Source organism: Salvelinus sp. IW2-2015, linkage group LG14 (genome assembly GCF_002910315.2).
Source record: "Salvelinus sp. IW2-2015 linkage group LG14, ASM291031v2, whole genome shotgun sequence".
NCBI lineage: Eukaryota > Metazoa > Chordata > Actinopteri > Salmoniformes > Salmonidae > Salvelinus > Salvelinus sp. IW2-2015.
The window spans coordinates 3,889,672-3,901,659 of NC_036854.1; the positions used below are offsets into that span (position 1 = coordinate 3,889,672).

At 45.7% G+C, this 11,988-nt stretch overlaps 1 protein-coding gene and 1 long non-coding RNA gene across 2 annotated transcripts in view; one reads left to right on the plus strand and one right to left on the minus strand.

Annotated features, from left to right (window-relative positions):
- Positions 1-11,988, plus strand: part of abcd4 (ATP-binding cassette, sub-family D (ALD), member 4) — a 35,457-nt gene that overhangs the window by 12,061 nt on the left and 11,408 nt on the right.
- LOC139028736 (uncharacterized) lies at positions 4,429-7,008 on the minus strand. Its single transcript, XR_011480962.1, has 3 exons — positions 6,975-7,008; positions 4,635-4,759; positions 4,429-4,453 (listed from the first exon to the last, which is right to left on the minus strand). It is a non-coding gene; the product is annotated as an uncharacterized lncRNA (long non-coding RNA).

Here is an 11,988-nt window from a genome sequence, read left to right on the forward strand (position 1 = left end):
TACAAGTGCCTCATCAGTAGGTAGCAGTAGTCCAGGGGAGCTCAGTGGCCATCATCAGTAAGGTACAGTGCCTCATCAGTACGGTAACAGTGTTCCTATCAGTAAGGTTACAGTAGGTCCAGGGGAGCTCAGTGGTCCTCATCAGTAAGGTTACAGTAGTCCAGGGGAGCTTCAGTGGCCTCATCAGTAAGGTAGCAGTTGCCTCATCAAGTAAGGTAGGGCAGTGCCTCATCAGTAAGGTACAGTGCCCTCATCAGTAAGGTTACAGGCCTCATCAGTAGGTACAGTGGCCCTCATCAGTAAAGGTCAGTGTCCTCTATAGTAAGGTAGTGTCCTCATCAATAAGGTAGCAGTGTCCTCATCAATAAAGGTACAGTGCCCTCATCAGTAAGGTAACAGTGGCTTGCTCATTCAGTAAGGTACAAGTGGCCCTCATCAGTAAGGTACAGTGCCCTCATCAGTAGGGTACAGTGTCCTCATCAGTAAGGTTCCAGTGGTCAAGGGGAGCCTCAGTGCCTCAATCAGTAAGGTACAGTAGTCCAGGGGAGGCTCAGTGTCCTCATCAGTAAGGTTCAGTGTCCTCACAGTAAGGTACAGTAGTCCTCTCAGTAAGGTCCAGTAGTTCCAGGGGACAGTGTCCTCATCAGTGAGGTACAGTAGTCCAGGGGGACAGTGTCCTCATCAGTAAGGTCCAGTGTCCTCATCCAGTAAGGTACAGTAGTCCAGGGGACAGTGTCCTCATCAGTAAGGTACAGTAGTCCAGGGGACAGTGTCTCATCAGTAAGGTAAGTAGTCCAGGGGACGTGTCCTCATCAGTAGGGTCCAGTGTCCTTATCAGTAAGGTACAGTAGTCCAGGGGACAGTGTCCTCATCAGTAAGGGACAGTAGTCCAGGGGACAGTGTCCTCATTCAGTAAGGGACAGTGTCCTCATCAGTAAGGTACAGTAGTCCAGGGGACAGTGTCCTCATCAGTAAGTACAGTAGTCCAGGGGACAGTATCCTCATCAGTACGGTAGGCACTGTTTTCCCCCCTCTCTCTCCACAGTTTCCTTGTCTTCCATGCCTCATTACTGTCATTACCGCTCTATCCTCGAGGTGGAAGTATATACCATCTGCTATACGTTAAAAAGGTTATCTCTAAGTCACTGTATGTAATGTCCTGTCTTGTAGAGGAAGAGCAACGAGCAGGTTTATAGGTTCATAGAGATCCTGAACTAGGGCCCTTTGTAGTCCTGTTGTCAATACTTTCTCTTATTCTGTCTTGCAGTGCCTGACCACACACAGTCACAAATCTCTCTTCTCTATCCCCCTCTCTCTCTCTCCCTCTATCTGCCCAAACCCCTGCTCTCTCTCCTCTCTCTCCTCCTCTATCTGCCCCCCCTCTCTTCCTCTATTTGCCCCCCCCCCCCTCTCTCCTCTATTTGCCCCCCCCCTCTCTTCTCTCTCTGTCTCTCTCTCTCCTCTATTTGCCCCCTCTCTCTCTCTCTCTCTTCAGAATGCCTTTGTATGTATCTACCTGATAGCTGCTTTAGTCAGCTGTAATAGACCTGTCCACCACTCTGTCAGACGTGGCTGGATACACCCACAGGTAACATTACGCATACTGATCAACCATGCACGTGTGTTTTGTCTGTGCACGTTTGTGTGTGTGTGTGTGTGTGTGTGTGTGTGTGTGTGTGTGTGTGTGTGTGTGTGTGTGTGGTTGTGTGTGTTGTGTGTGTGTGTGTGTGTGTGTGTGGTGTGTGTGTGTGTGTGTGTAGTAACACCCAGAAAGCTTAATTGTCATCTGTGTGTGTTGTGGGCAGGTAGGAGAGCTGAGGGAAGTAATGGGTAGACTTATCGAACCACACACACACACACACAACACAACACACACACACACACACACACAGCACACACACACACACACACACACACACACACACACACACACACACACACACACACACACACACACAACGCACAGGACAAACCACGTGCATGGTTGATCAGTATGGCGTATGTTACTGTGGGTGTATCCAGCCACGTCTGACAGAGTGGTGGACAGGTCTATTAGCTGACTAAAGCAGCTTATCAGGTAGATACATACAAAGGCATTCTGAGAGAGAGAGAGAGAGAGAGGGCAAATAGAGGAGAGAGAGAGACAGAGAGAGAAGAGAGGGGGGGGGGGGGGGGGCAAATAGAGGAGACGAGGGGGGGGGGGCAAATAGAGGAGAGAGAGGGGGGGCAGATAGAGGAGAGAGAGAGAGAGAGAGCAGGGGTTTGGGCAGATAGAGGAGAGAGAGAGAGGGGGATAGAGAGAGAGAGATTTGTGACTGTGTGTGGTCAGGCACTGCAAGACAGAATAAGAGAAAGTATTGAACAACAGGACTACAAAGGTCCCCTAGTTCAGGATCTCTATGAACCTATAAACCTGCTCTGTTCTCTTCCTCTACAAGACAGGACATTACATACAGTGACTTAGAGATAACCTTTTTAACGTATAGCAGATGGTATATACTGCCACCGTGAGGATAAGAGGCGGTAATGACAGTAATGAGGGCATGGAAGACAAGTAAACTGTGGAGAGAGAGGGGGGAAAACAGTGGCCTACCGTACTGATGAGGATACTGTCCCTGGACTACTGTACCTTACTGATGAGGACACTGTCCCCGGACTACTGTACCTTACTGATGAGGAACTTGCCTTACTGATGAGGACACTGTCCTGGACTACTGTCCCTTACTGCATGAGGACACTGTCCCCTGGACACTGTAACCTTAACTGATGAGGACACTGGACTTACTGATGAGGACACTGTCCCCTGGACTACTGTACCTTACTGATGAGGACCTGTCCCTGGAACTACTGTACCTTACTGATGAGGACACTGTCCCCTGGACTACTGTACTTCTGATGAGGACCTGGACCTTACTGATGAAGGACAACTGTCCCCTGACTACTGTACTCACTGATGAGGACACGTCCCTGGGACTACTGGACCTTACTGATGAGGACTACTGTACCTTACTGATGAGGAGCACTGAACCTTACTGATGAGGAACTGGCTCCCCTGGACTACTGTACCTTACTGATGAGGGACTGAGTCCCCTGGACCACTGTACCTACTGATGAGGACACTGTACTATGATGAGGGCACTGTACGCTTATGAGGGGCACTGTACCTTACTGATGAGGGCACTGTACATTACTGATGAGGGCAACTGTACCTTATATGGACCTGTATTATTGATGAGGACACTGTACCTTACTGATGAGGACACGTACCTTACTGATGAGGCACTGTACCTTACTGATGAGGGCACTGTACCTTACTGATGAGGGCTACTGTACTCTGAGAGGGCACTGTACCTTACTGATGAGGGCACTGTACCTTACTGATGAGGGCACTGAGCTCCCCTGGACTAACTGTACACTTACTGATGAGGACACTGAGCTCCCCTGGACTACTGTACCTTACTGATGAGGACACTGTACCTTAACTGATGAGGGCACTGTACCTTACTGATGAGGGCACTGAGCTCCCTGGACTACTGTACCCTTACTGATGAGGGCACTGTACCTTACTGATGAGGGCACTGACTCCCCTGGACTACTGTACCTTATGATAGGGACATGAGCTCCCCTGGACTACTGTAGCTTACTGATGAGGACACTGTACTACTGATGAGGGCACTGTACCTTACTGATGAGGCACTGGCTCCCTGGACTACTGTACCTTACTGATGAGGGACTGAGCTCCCCTGGACTGAGGTTGTTATAAACACCAAAAGATGGGGATGGAGATGATGATGTGCTGAGGATACCACCCAGGTAGTCAAAGTGTTCACTCCAACTGAGAGAGGAGAGGAGGAGAGAGGAGGGCAGGAGAGGAAGAGAGGAGGGCAGAGAGGAGGAGGAGGGGAGGAGGAGGACGGCAGGAAGAGGAGAGAGGAGGAGGGCAGGAGAGGAGGTGGGCAGGAGAGGAGGAGAGGAGGAGAGAATAGGGTGGGGAGGAGGAGAAAATAGAGGAGGGTTGTTTAGATCCTACCATTTGCATTAAGGAGAATTCTAGAGGTTCAGTTTCAGATGAACGGAGAATTATTTTATTTATATATTTTTTTAAACACAATCAATCAATCAATCAGACGTACGTGTGTGTGTGTGTGTGTGTGTGTGTGTGTGTAATACATGCAGGTGTGTGTCCTTACTGTACAGCCAGAGTTCTTTGTTCATCAGACTCTTCTGGCAGCGGCAGCAGCATCTGCAGTCTCCTGTCTGTCCCTCATGTGTTCCACCTTACCAGCTCTTAATTCAGGTTAAACAGCACAGACCACTAAGTCCTTAATGCCAATAGACACAACACGGACCAATCGTATTCACGGTCTAACCCACGTGTCTGAACTTGTGTTTGACATGACGGTATGAAAAGAGGCAAGCACTCTGCGTTGACCGGATTTGCATGTGCTTGAACCTGGAAGTAAAAAACACAAAGTCACTTCATTGGTCACTGTCACTTAAAAAAACTTTATCACGTGAAAGTACAGCCTATCATGTCCCAAATATCCTATTTATCTGTAATATTACAAGGTAACACAATTGGCAGTATGTTTGCCAATTACATACAAACAAACGGTGTACATATCTTCCAGTACCTGAAGTCTCCTTCCAGTTTCTCCTGTTCAAACGAGTTGACACAATTGGTCCCATGAGGATTTTATGGTGATAGTCCCCACTAGGAAGTAGCCAAAGATACTAACAGGACCGATCCGAGCCAGTGCTAAGGGATAAGAGGGGAGAAGATGGAGAGGGGGGATAAGGGGGAAGGGATGGAGAGGGGGGATAAGGGGGAAGGGATGAGAGGGGGATAAGGGGAAGGGATGGAGAGGGGGGATAGGGGGAAGGGATGGAGAGGGGGATACGGGGGAAGGGATGGAGAAGGGGGGATAAGGGTGGAAGGGATGGAGAGGGGGATAAGGGTGAAGGGATGGAGAGGGGGATAAAGGGTGGAAGGGATGGAGAGGGGGGATAAGGGTGAAGGGATGGAGAGGGGGGATAAGGGTGAAGGGGATGGAGAGGGGGGATAAGGGTGAAGGGAATGGAGAGGGGGGATAAGGGTGAAGGGATGGAGAGGGGGGATAAGGGTGGAGGGATTGGAGAGGGGGGATGACGGAAGGATGGAGAGGGGGGATAAGGGTGGAGGATGGAGAGGGGGGGATAAGGGTGAGGATGGAGAGGGGAGGTAATAGGGTGAAGGGATGGAGAGGGGGATAAGGTGGAGGGATGGGAGAGGGGGATAAGGGTGAAGGGATGGAGGGGGATAAGGGTGAAGGGATGGAGAGGGGGGATAAGGGTGAAGAGATGGAGAGGGGGGATAAGGGTGAAGGGATGGAGAGGGGGGATAGGGTGAAGAGTGGAGAGGGGGATTAATGGTGAGAGATGGAGAGGGGGATAAGGGTGAAGAGATGGAGAGGGGGATAAGGGGTGAAGGGATGGAGAGGGGGGATAAGGGTGAGGGATGGAGAGGGGGATAAGGGGAAGGATGGAGAGGGGGGATAAGGGTGAAGGGAATGGAAGGGGGATGGGGAGGATGGAGCGGATGAGTGATGGATAGAAAATGCAAACATCTCTTTATTTTGTCAGCTGTTGCTTTCCATGCTAACCACATACCAACCAATTAACATATCAATAGCAGTATATTCATGTCATGTCTAATGCAATGTTTTTCAATCAGAAGTTACCAATTCAAATCAAACTGAGGCGCTTATACATGAGGTACTATCTGCCTTATAGGGTGTATAAACCATTCAGACAGTAGTAAATTGGTAGGTGTAGTAGACCAGGGTACTAACCTGTAGTAACATTGGTAGGTGTAGTAAGCCCAGGGTACTAACCAGTAAGTAACATTGGGTAGGTGTAGTAGTAGACCAGGGTACTAACTGCTAGTAACATTGGTAGGTGTAGTAGTAGACGCAGGGTACTAACCTGTAGTAACATTGGTGGTTGTAGTAGACCAAGGGTACTAACTGTAGTGAACATTGGTAGGTGGAGTAGACCAGGGTACTAACGCAGTAGTAACATTGGTAGGTGTAGTAGACCAGGGTACTAACTGTAGTAACATTGGTAGGTGGAGTAGTAGACAGGGTAGCACTTAAGTAACCATTGGTAGGTGTCGTAGACCAGGTACTAACTTGTAGTAACATTGGTAGGTGTAGTAGACCAGGGTACTAACCTGTAGTAACATTGGTAGGTATGGGGAGTAGTAAGACCAGTAATAACTGTAGTAAATTGGTAGTGTAGTAACCGGTATAACCTGTAGTACATTGGTCGGTGTAGTAAGACGCAGGGTAACTACCAGTAGTAACATTCGGTAGGTGTAGTAGTAGACCAGGGACTACCTGTAGTTAACATTTGGTAGGTGTAAACGTAGACTACAGGGTACGTAACCTGTAGTAAACATTGGTAGGTGTAGTAGTAGACCAGGGTACTAACCTGTAGTAAACATTGGTTAGGTGTAGTAGTAGACCAGGGTACTAAACCTGGTAGTATACTTGGTAGGTGTAGTAGTAGCCAGGGTACTAACCTGTAGTACACATTGGTAGGTGTAGTAGACCCAGGGTACTAACCTGTAGTAACATTGGGTAGGTGTAGTAGAACCAGGGTACTAACCTGTAGTACATTGGTAGGTGTAGTAGAACCAGGGGTACTACCTGTAGTAACATTGGTAGGTGTAGTAGACTCGGGTATAACCTGTAGTAACATTGGTAAGGTGTAGTAGACCAGGGTACTAACCTGTAGTTACATTGGTAGGTGTAGTAGACCAGGGTATAACTGTAGTACATTGGTAGGTGTAGAGACCAGGGTACTAACCTGTAAGTAAGCATTGGTAGGTGTAGTAGACCAGGGTACCTAACCTGTAGTAACATTGGTAGGTGTAGTAGAACCAGGGTACTACCTGTAGTAAATTGGTAGGTGTAGTAGACCAGGGTACTAACTGTAGTAACATTGGTAGGTGTAGTAGACCAGGGTATAACCTGTAGTAACATTGGTAGGTGTAGTAGAGACCAGGGTACTAAACCTGTAGTAATCATTGGTTAGGTGGAGTAGACCAGGGTACTAACCTGTAGTAACATTGGTAGGTGTAAGTAGACCAGGGTACTAAACCTGTAGTAACATTGGTAGGTGTAGTAGACCAGCGGTACTAACCTGTAGTAAACATTGGTAGGTGTAGTAGACCAGGGTACTAACCTGTAGTAACATGGTTAGGTGTAGTAGACCAGGGTACTACCTGTAGTAAACATTGGTAGGTGTAGTAACCAGGGTACTACCTGTAGTATCATTGGTAGGGTGTAGTAGTAGACGCAGGGTACTAACCTGTAGTAACATTGGTAGGTGGTAGTAGTAGACAGGGTGACTAACTGTAGTAACATTGGTAGGTGAGTAGTAGAACCAGGGATACCACGTAGTAACATTGGTAGGTGTAGTAGTAGGACCCGGGTACTAGGGTAACCATGTAGTAACCATTGGTAGGTGTAGTAGTAGTCCAGGGTACTAACCTGTAGTAACATTGGTAGGTGAGTAGTAGACCAAGGGTACTAACTGTAGTAACATTGGGTAGGTGTACGTAGTAAGAACCCAGGGTACCTGTGAATTGGTCCTGGCTTGTAATGCTGGCTATCCTATCTGCCAGGCTAGAGTACTCTAACAGGCATTGCTTTACTAGTCTATTCTGCTTCCATGCTCCAGAGCACTCACAGGCTGCAGTATGTTTCATTAAGCAGGCTTCCATCTCCAGAGTAACTCAACAGGCTGCAGTATGTTTCAATTAAGCAGGCTTCCATCTCCAGAGTACTCAACAGGCTGCAGTATGTTTCATTAAGCAGGCTTTCCATCTCCAGAGTACTCAAACAGAGCACAGGAATGAGTTTAGAAGGTCGGTTACGAGTGTAATAAAAGCGGAGAACGCTGAAGGAACATAGCTAAAGATTTGGTCTCCTCTCCTCTGTTTGGCATTTTTACATTTTAGTCATTTAGTAGATGATCTTATCCAGAATGACGTACAGGAGCAATTAGGGTTAAGTGCCTTGCTCAAGGGCACATCGACCTTTTGGTTACTTTGCACAATCAGCATCTTCATGCTACTTACCATAGGCTACCTGCTAGGCTACCTGCTAACCACTAGGCTACCTGCTAACCACTAGGCTAACTGCTAACCACTAGGCTACCTGCTAGCTACCTGCTAACACTCCGGCTACCTGCTAACCACTAGGCTACCTGCTACCCTCGCTACTGTTAACCACTAGGCTACCTGCTAGGCTACCTGCTAACCACTAGGCTATCTTGCTAACCACTAGGCTACCTGCTAGGATACCTGCTAACCACTAGGCTACCTGCTAGGCCTCCCTGCTACCACAATGCTACCTGCTAACCACTAGGCTACCTGCTAGGCTACCTGCTAACCACAATGCTAACCTGCTAGGCTAATTTGCAGCTTAGTCCGGCAGTTGTTGAGAGAGATGACTGGTGTATTATAATATACAGGTAGGGGTAGACTGGTGTATTATAATATACAGGTAGGGGTAGACAGGTATAATATACAGATAGAGGTATAATATACAGGTAGGGGTAGACTGGTATATTATAATTGTTAAGAGAATTTTGTTCTCAGTTATTCATAATACCCAATTGAATTAATTACTCAGCCTGAAACCCAGAATTTGTAGGAAACTGGTTGGAATGAATCAGACGGAGGCCCAGCTACAATTGTCAGGAATGTTTATTTAGAGAGCTCTGCCTATCATTTCCGGTACATTGGTCTATATACCTCACATTTCGTCATAAATGTCCCTCCTCCTCTCAGATACAATGGCAACATAGTTCACAAGTCTTCTCCTACTCATACGTTGTCTGCCACCTGTTAAACAATCTACTACAAGCCCAAGGTCTCTCCCCTCCCTGGGTGGGGACAGAATGTCCTGTAAGGAACACAGCATTCTAGCCGGTCTGATGGTAACTCCATTTGTTTCTCACTTGCACCCTGCTTACATACTAAAAAGGAACAGAAAGTCCTTGTTCTAATGTTTGACTAAAACTACACACATTAGATTTAGTTTTATGATTCTAATAAGTTTCATACAATCATACAGTGCCAGGGTAGTATTCTGTTAGTTATAGTTCTACGTCAAATGTATACATCATTTAGTCATTATTCATAAAATCCATAACAAATATACAGGTAGGTAGACTGGTATATTATAATATACAGGTAGGGGTAGACAGGTGTATTATAATATACAGGTAGGGATAGACTGGTATATCATAATATACAGGTAGGGGTAGACTGGTCTATTATAATATACAGGTAGGGGTAGACTGGTATATTATAATATACAGGTAGGGGTAGACTGGTCTATTATAATATACAGGTAGGTAGACTGGTATATTATAATATACAGGTAGGGATAGACAGGTAAAATATACAGGTAGGGGTAGACAGGTATAATATACAGGTAGGTATAATATACAGGTAGGGGAGGACTGGTATATTATAATATATAGGTATAATATACAGGTAGGGGTAGACTGGTATAATATACAGGTAGGTGTAGACTGGTATAATATACAGGTAGGGGTAGACGGGTATAAAATACAGGTAGGGGTAGACTGGTATAATATTAACAGGTAGGTAGAACGTAGTATATTATACAGGTAGGTGACAGGTATAATATACAGGTAGGGGTAGACTGGTATATTTATATATAGGTATAATTACAGTAGGTGTAGACTGGTATAATATATCAGGTAGGGGTAGACTGGTATACATAAAAATACAGGTAGGGGTAGACGGTATAAAAATACAGGTAGGGGTAGACCTTTCTGGTATAAATATAGAGGTAAGGTTAACAGGAAGGTATACATATATATACAGGTAGGTAGACATGGTATAGATTATTCAGGTAGGGTAGACTGGTATATTAATATCATATATAGGTAACAATATATCAGTAGGGTGTAAGAAGTATAGGTCAGTAAGTATACAGGTAGGGGTAGACAGGTATATCATAATATCTTATATTGGGTAGTTTAGTAGGGTTGTACATATGGATGCAAATTTCAGGTAATTTTTCCCAATTCCCAGGTTTCCCATAAATCCCAGGTTTGGCGACTGGATTTTCTGCTTATTCTCTCCTGATATTTACTACCCGAAATTTTTGCAACCTTAGTTAGGCAGGTGTATGATAAAACCATATAACTGAGGGTTTTGACATGCCGTGGGTATGATGTTCAATAAAGCTGAAACTCGATTTCTGAATACATATTTATTATTATTATTTGTACTTTTAAATAAATAGATAATTTTGGACTACCCGTTATTACAGCCACTATTACGGTTCATGGAGACGAGAATTCCATTGTTTTAACAAATACTGGGGCTGACATCAGGAGGGTTTAAAGGTTTTCAACATGTGGATATGCTCAAACACATAGAGATAAATAGAGATCAACTACTTGGAAATAACCATTGCCATCGAGGACTTCCACCATCTTAAAGCTAGTCAAATATAGGTGGGACTTCCTATCGTTTAAGGAAGGATCACATAATTCCATCCATGTCACCAGGAGGGACTCAGCCAATGAGTTACACTTGTGAGCAAAACATTCCATAACTGCAGGTGACAGTAAATAGCCACCTTGGCTTTATACCTGTTCAAACAACACACTCTAGGTGGCAGTATGCACCTTTTCAGTGGGTTACAACAAATCATTATTTTATTTTATTTCACACCTTTATTAACCAGGTAGGCTAGTTGAGAACAAGTTCTCATTTGCAACGTGCGACCTGGCAAGATAAAGCATAAACATGTGAACAGACAACACAGAGTTACACATGGAGTAAACAATAAACAAGTCAATAACATGGTAGAAAAAAGAGAATCTATATACAATGTGTGCAAAAGGCATGAGGTAGGCAATAAAATCGAAATAATTTACAATTTAGCAGATTAACCGACTGAGGAAGTGATTAAAATCATCAGATGATCAATGTGCAAGAAGAGATACTGTGTACAAAAGAGCAGAAAGAAGTAAATAAATAAAAGCAGTATGGGGAGTGAGTAGGTAAATTGGGTGGGTAGTTTACAGATGGACTATGTACAGCTGCAGCGATCGGTTAGCTGCTCGGGATAGCAGAATTTTTTAAAGTTGTTGAGGGAGATAAAAGTCTCCAACTTCAAGAGATTTTTGCAATCGTTCCAGTCGCACGCAGCAGAGAACAAAGGAAAGGCGTCCAAATGAGGTTTTGGCTTTAGGGATGATCAGTGAGATACACCTGCTGGAGCGCGTGCTGCGGGTTGGGTGTAGCCATCGTGACCAGATGAACTGAGATAAGGCGGCACTTTACCTAGCATAGCCTGGTAGATGGACCTGGAGCCAGTGGGTCTGACGACGAACATGTAGCGGGGCCAGCCGACTAGGGCATACAGGTCGCAGTGGTGGGTCGTATAAGGTGCTTTAGTAACAAAACGGATGGCACTGTGATAACTGCATCCGTTTGCTGTAGTAGAGTATGGAAGCTATTTGTAGATGACATCGCGCGAAGTCGAGGATCGGTAGGAAATAGTCAGTTTTACTGAGGGTAAGTTTGCGGCGTGAGTGAAGGAGGCTTTGTTCGGCAATAGAAAGCCGATTCTTGATTTGATGTTTGGATTGGAGATGTTTGCTATGAGTCTGGAAGGAGAGTTTGCAGTCTAGCCAGACACCCTAGGTACTTAATAGATGTCCACATATTCTAGGTCTGGATAACCGTCCAGGGTGGTTGAGAGTGAGTAGTTCGGGCGTGCGGGTGCAGGCAGCGAACGGTTGAAAAAGCGATGGATTTGGGGTTTTACTAGCGTTTTTAGGCAGTGACGCAGTTGGAGGCCACAATGGAGAATTATTGTATGGCAATTGAAAGCTCTTTGGGTTAGATAGCGACAGTGTCCAAGGGAAGCGAGCCGGAAGTTATTATAG